The following is a 6,959-nucleotide window of genomic DNA, read 5'->3' as shown; positions in this document are numbered from 1 at the left end:
GGATGTGTGTACTATTGTGATGGGATAGGGGGCCGCTCTGTGGTGACATCTGGGATGTGTGTACTATAGTGATGGGATAGGGGGCCGCTCTGTGGTGACATCTGGGATGTGTGTACTATAGTGATGGGGTAGGGGGCCGCTCTGTGGTGACATCTGGGATGTGTGTACTATAGGGATGGGGTAGGGGGCCGCTCTGTGGTGACATCTGGGATGTGTGTACTATAGGGATGGGGTAGGGGGCCGCTCTGTGGTGACATCTGGGATCTGTGTACTATAGGGATGGGGTAGGGGGCCGCTCTGTGGTGACATCTGGGATCTGTGTACTATAGGGATGGGGTAGGGGGCCGCTCTGTGGTGACATCTGGGATGTGTGTACTATAGTGATGGGATAGGGGGCCGCTCTGTGGTGACATCTGGGATCTGTGTACTATAGTGATGGGATAGGGGGCCGCTCTGTGGTGACATCTGGGATCTGTGTACTATAGTGATGGGGTAGAGGGCCGCTCTGGTGACGTCTGGGATCTGTGTACTATAGTGATGGGGTAGGGGGCCGCTCTGTGGTGACATCTGGGATGTGTGTACTATAGTGATGGGGTAGAGGGCTGCTGTGTGGTGACGTCTGGGATCTGTGTACTATAGTGATGGGGTAGGGGGCCGCTCTGTGGTGATGTCTGGGCTGTGTGTACTATACTGATGGGGTAGAGGGCCAATACTGCCCCTCTGGTGACGGATGCAGACCTCCACTCCAGAAAGACAGGTGCAACAGGCGCCAACTCCAATAGGATTGCTAGAGCTTATAAAAACTTAAATTTAAAAAGTATATTAAAACAAGTATATATCACAACGCGTTTCAAGGCCGGATCGGCCTCTTCATCAGGTGAACCTTTTTAAATTAAAGTTTTTATAAGCTCTAGCAATCCTATTGGAGTTGGCTGCACCTGTTGCACCTGTGTTTCTGGGGTGGAGGTCTGCATCTTTCTAATTGCCCCGGCGTGGGTATACAGGATAGGCTGCGCATCAGTTTTTCCCTCTATACGCTTGGAGAGTTGTGCCTCAGTCTTGCAGAGGGAATCCACTGTTAAACTCCCCTACTTGATCCACCTTTGTTTTTATGATCCTGCACCATGGAGCGCTGTCTTCTCTGTATTTTCTAGTTGCTCTGTGTTGACGTCTGGGACGTGTACTGCTATCTGTACTGATGAGGTAGGGGGCCAGTGTTGCCTTTTAGTGGTTATGTCTGTGATGTATATAATGCTATCCATACTAATGGGGTAGGAGGCCGCTTAGTGGTGATGTCTAGGCTGTGTGTACTGCTATCTACACTTACAGGGTAGGGGGCCAATAATACCGCTCTGTGGTGATGTGTGTACTGCTATCTATACTGATGGGTTAGGGGACCAATAATACCGCTCTGTAGTGATGTGTGTACTGCTATCTATGCTTACAGGGTAGGGGGCCAATAATACCGCTCTGTGGTGATGTGTATACTGCTATCTATACTCAGGGTGGTATTACATGGGCTGATGGGGGCCCGATAATACCTGTAAACGAGCAGCGATCTGCTGGATTGTCGCTCGTTTACTGGACCTATTATACAGCCCGATAATCGTTAAACAAGGACTGCAGGGACATTGTTACTATATACATTACCTATCCACGTTCCAGGGCTGCTGCTGCGGTCTTGTTCTCCCTGGGTCCTGCACTCTCTAACTTCAGAGTGGCCTGTCAGCTGACAGGCCACTCAGCCAATCACAGGCCGGGACCGACGCGACCTGTGATTGGCCGGGCGGCCTGTCAGCTGACAGGCCACTCTGAAGCTAGAGCGCGGGGGACCCGGGGAGAAGCGGACCGCAGCAGCAGCCCTGAAACGTGGATAGGTAATGTATATCGTCAGTCGCCGGCCGCACACCGCTATTACACATACCGGTGTGCGGTTGGCGCCCGACGAAAATAGGTCCAAACCTATATCAACGATCAGCTGACGATCATTGTCATCGGCTGATTGTTGTATTTATTACATGAAGCGATAACCGGCCAAATCGGGCCGATTATCGTTCCGTGTAATAGTACCCTTACAGGGTAGAGGGCCAATAATACCGCTCTGTGGTGATGTGTGTACTGCTATCTATACTTACAGGGTAGAGGACCAATAATACCGCTCTGTGGTGATGTGTGTACTGCTATCTATACTTACAGGGTAGAGGACCAATAATACCGCTCTGTGGTGATGTGTGTACTGCTATCTATACTTACAGGGTAGGGGGCCAATAATACCGCTCTGTGGTGATGTGTGTACTGCTATCTATACTTACAGGGTAGGGGGCCAATAATACCGCTCTGTGGTGATGTGTGTACTGCTATCTACACTTACAGGGTAGGGGGCCAATAATACCGCTCTGTGGTGATGTGTATACTGCTATCTATACTGATGGGTTAGGGGGCCAATAATACCGCTCTGTAGTGATGTGTGTACTGCTATCTATACTTACAAGGTAGAGGGCCAATAATACCGCTCTGTAGTGATGTGTGTACTGCTATCTATACTTACAGGGTAGGGGGCCAATAATACCGCTCTGTGGTGATGTGTGTACTGCTATCTACACTTACAGGGTAGGGGGCCAATAATACCGCTCTGTAGTGATGTGTGTACTGCTATCTATACTTACAGGGTAGGGGGCCAATAATACCGCTCTGTGGTGATGTGTGTACTGCTATCTACACTTACAGGGTAGAGGGCCAATAATACCGCTCTGTGGTGGTGTGTACTGCTATCTATACTTACAGGGTAGAGGGCCAATAATACCGCTCTGTGGTGATGTGTGTACTGCTATCTATACTGATGGGTTAGGGGACCAATAATACCGCTCTGTGGTGGTGTGTACTGCTATCTATACTTACAGGGTAGAGGGCCAATAATACCGCTCTGTGGTGATGTGTGTACTGCTATCTATACTTACAGGGTAGGGGGCCAATAATACCGCTCTGTGGTGATGTGTGTACTGCTATCTATACTGATGGGTTAGGGGGCCAATAATACCGCTCTGTGGTGATGTGTGTACTGCTATCTATACTGATGGGTTAGGGGACCAGTGCTGCTCTGTGGTGGTGTGTGTACTGCTATCTATACTGATGGGTTAGGGGGCCAATAATACTGCTCTGTGGTGATGTGTGTACTGTTATCTATACTTACAGGGTAGGGGGCCAATAATACCGCTCTGTAGTGATGTGTGTACTGCTATCTATACTGATGGGTTAGGGGACCAATAATACCGCTCTGTAGTGATGTGTGTACTGCTATCTATACTGATGGGTTAGGGGACCAGTGCTGCTCTGTGGTGATGTGTGTACTGCTATCTATACTTACAGGGTAGGGGACCAATAATACCGCTCTGTGGTGATGTGTGTACTGCTATCTATACTGATGGGTTAGGGGACCAGTGCTGCTCTGTGGTGATGTGTGTACTGCTATCTATACTTACAGGGTAGGGGACCAATAATACCGCTCTGTGGTGGTGTGTGTACTGCTATCTATACTTACAGGGTAGGGGGCCAATAATACCGCTCTGTGGTGGTGTGTGTACTGCTATCTATACTGATGGGTTAGGGGACCAATAATACCGCTCTGTGGTGTGGTGTGGTGTGTGTACTGCTATCTATACTGATGGGTTAGGGGACCAATAATACCGCTCTGTGGTGTGGTGTGTACTGCTATCTATACTCATGGGTTAGGGGACCAGTGCTGCTCTGTGGTGATGTCTGGAATTGCAGTCAGACTTTGTTCGGCCTCCATAGATAGATTGTGTATCTTTGTACATAGTGTAGCTTTGTACGTTGGGACGAGCCAATCACACGATGAGAAATTGGTGACATCATAGAGGATTATATAAGTGGGAGGGGTACAAAACCCAGTGTACGGCAGTGCCTGATATATGACCGCTCTACACCTGCTTCTTGTCTGCTGCTCCAGTCACAATCAAAGCTGCAGTCACCATTCACTCATTCCTTATTGCTGTACTGCATCACGAGAGATGTAGTGGATACACTGGGTATATCTCCCATAATGCAGTGCGCTAAAATGCTTTCAACTTCTTATCTGAATGACAGCCTAGAGGAAAATATAGAGGACCATGTGCAGAGAGCCCACCCGGTCCATCCTATATTGTTATCTTAGGATACACAGATGTATATACCTGGGAGGTTAGAACCATGTGCAGCTAGTCCATCCTTATACCGTTATCATAGGATACATAGTTCTAACTGCCTGGTATATACATCTATGTGCAGCTAGTCCATCCTTATACCGTTATCTTAGGATACATAGTTCTAACTGCCTGGTATATACATCTATGTGCAGCTAGTCCATCCTTATACCGTTATCTTAGGATACATAGATGTATATACCAGGGAGGTTAGAACCATGTGCAGCTAGTCCATCCTTATACCGTTATCTTAGGATACACAGATGTATATACCAGGGAGGTTAGAACTATACGCAGCTAGTCCATCCTTATACCGTTATCATAGGATACATAGTTCTAACCTGCCTGGTATATACATCTATGTGCAGCTAGTCCATCCTTATACCGTTATCTTAGGATACATAGATGTATATATCCCCCCCCAGAGGTTTACATTCCCTTACTGTAGATTACCTACCACATCTGCTGAGAGTTTGTACTCAGCATCTACTACTCTTTTAATGATGGGATGGGAGTCTCCCATGTGACAGGCGGGATACTTACCATTATACTAACGAGGCATTGGTAACATTGTGAGTGCAGCTCTGGAGCTACCTGCTGCAGCTCTCCTATATAACACATGTATGAGATGTGGTGAGCCGGCAGCAGCGGGTGGTTGTTCTTGGCATAAAGCTGCCGCTCTGTAACCGGAACTGGTAGGGGAAAAAAACACAACAAAAACTTTCAGATTGCAGAAGGATTGTGTCCTATACCCTTAACCCTTTGTCTCCTGTCTATGTGGGGTGTGAGGGGTCGGGGTTGGCAGTGGCATCTCCAGCCCGGGGACGGCTGCTTTCTCTTGGCAGCGCCTTTGGGGGCAGGAACCACTGAATGTTAATGAGATTTATGGCCAGAGCAAAGAACATTGTTACAGGGGGAGCAACGGGAGGCTTAAAGGGGGTTAACCCCTTCCTTGTCACCATAAGGTGGTGTGAGGGTCCTCTGTGGCTGTGAAGGGGTGTGATAAAGCCGCCATTATGTGTTAGCGGAGCTTTCTATCAGTGGCTGCATCTCTCCCAGCAGAATCGGATATCAGAGCGGCCCCCATGGCCCCCGGCTCCTCTCATTACTCCTGCTGGTAGGTGTGCAGCCAGAGGGAAATCACACACAACTTTCTTTTCTGTGTGATTTTTGCAGATTAGTGTGTAACCCTGTAGTGAGTGTGCGCTCAGTAGACCATTGCCCGTCAGTCCAGGCATGATGGGAATTGTAGTTTTGCCTCAGCTGGAGGGCGGCAGGTTCACCATCCCTAATTTAGAGGGACTAATCTGTTTAAAACAAGAAAAGTTAACAAAATATTATTTTAAAAATCTTTACCTACTAAGGTTTTAAAGTGTCGCTGTCGCTATATAAAACTTGACATGTCGGGGTCTGTTCACACTACGGAATCAGCGCATGTGACGTTCCGCCCGTACCACTGGTTCAATAGGATGTCTCACCCGCACTCCGCCATCCACCCAAAGAATTGAGTCCCCGCTGATTCTATGAACGGACCCTCAGAGGGACGTGAGATACAGGTCTGACAGCATCCCAGTAAAGGAGTCAAGGCTTTATTTACAGCGACAGGTACAGCAACGCTTCGAGCATGACCACACTCAGAGAAATCCACACTCAGCTGATGAGTAGGTCTCAGGGGTGTCTTTACATAGATTTAACTGGCAGATTTTTGAAGCCAAAGCCAGGACATAACGATAAGCCTCAGATTTCTCCTCTTTTCCAATCCATTCCTGGCTTTGGCTTCAGAAATCTGTCGGATAAATCTCTGTGTAAACGCACCCTAATGGAAGTCTATGGGCCCAACTCGTTTCACTTCTGGCTCGTTCTCACAATCGGTACAGGTCTGAACACTCACACCCCAAACAATCAAAACCTTTAACCTTTAAATGGGCATTGCCACAAAAACTGGTTTTAGTATGTCATAGAGAGAGATCTAAAGTTCTCTTTTTTTTGGTCCGTGTCTGAGTGTTCAGGCCGTCTCGTGAGTATGATGGCCGTATAATATAAGTCTATGGGGCTGTCTCACTCACAGACAGAGCTCCTGTCCTGATTGGTCGCAGTCTCAACACTCAGCCTAAATGGGCTTTGGGGGGGTTGATCGTCGGGTGTCAGAAAGTTATATAGATTTGTAATTTACTTTTATTTAAAAAAAATCTCCAGTCTTCCAGTACTTATCAGCTGCTGTATGTCCTGCAGGAAGTGGTGTATTCTCTCCAGTCTGACACAGTGCTCTCTGCTGCCACCTCTGTCCATGTCAGGTACTGCCCAGAGCAGCAGCAAATCCCCATAGAAAACCTCTCCTGCTCTGGACAGTTCCTGACATGGACAGAGGTGGCAGCAGAGAGCACTGTGTCAGACTGTAGAAAATACACCACTTCCTGCAGGACATACAGCCGCTGATGAGTACTGGAAGACTGGAGATTTTTAATAAAAGTAAATTACAAATCTATATAACTTTCTGACACCCCTTTAGGGGATTTCCGTCATGTCAGCTAGTTTGATAATTTTACAGTGCTTTGTACGCACCTGAGTTTTATAGCTAGAAATCCTGTCCTCATCCGTATCCTGGAGGGGTGGTGGAGGGGTCCGGGCAGGTAAGATGGAGTCCCTGCTGATGGCCACAGGATGAAGGTTGCGGATTTTGCTGCCAATTATGTAAAATGTTAATTGTGCAAGTAACTCCATAACCATGAAGATTTCTTACAGGCCGTGCTTCCGAATCTA

The sequence above is a fragment of the Dendropsophus ebraccatus genome, chromosome 13 (assembly GCF_027789765.1).
Source record: "Dendropsophus ebraccatus isolate aDenEbr1 chromosome 13, aDenEbr1.pat, whole genome shotgun sequence".
NCBI lineage: Eukaryota > Metazoa > Chordata > Amphibia > Anura > Hylidae > Dendropsophus > Dendropsophus ebraccatus.
Note: the sequence above shows the minus strand (reverse complement) of the source record.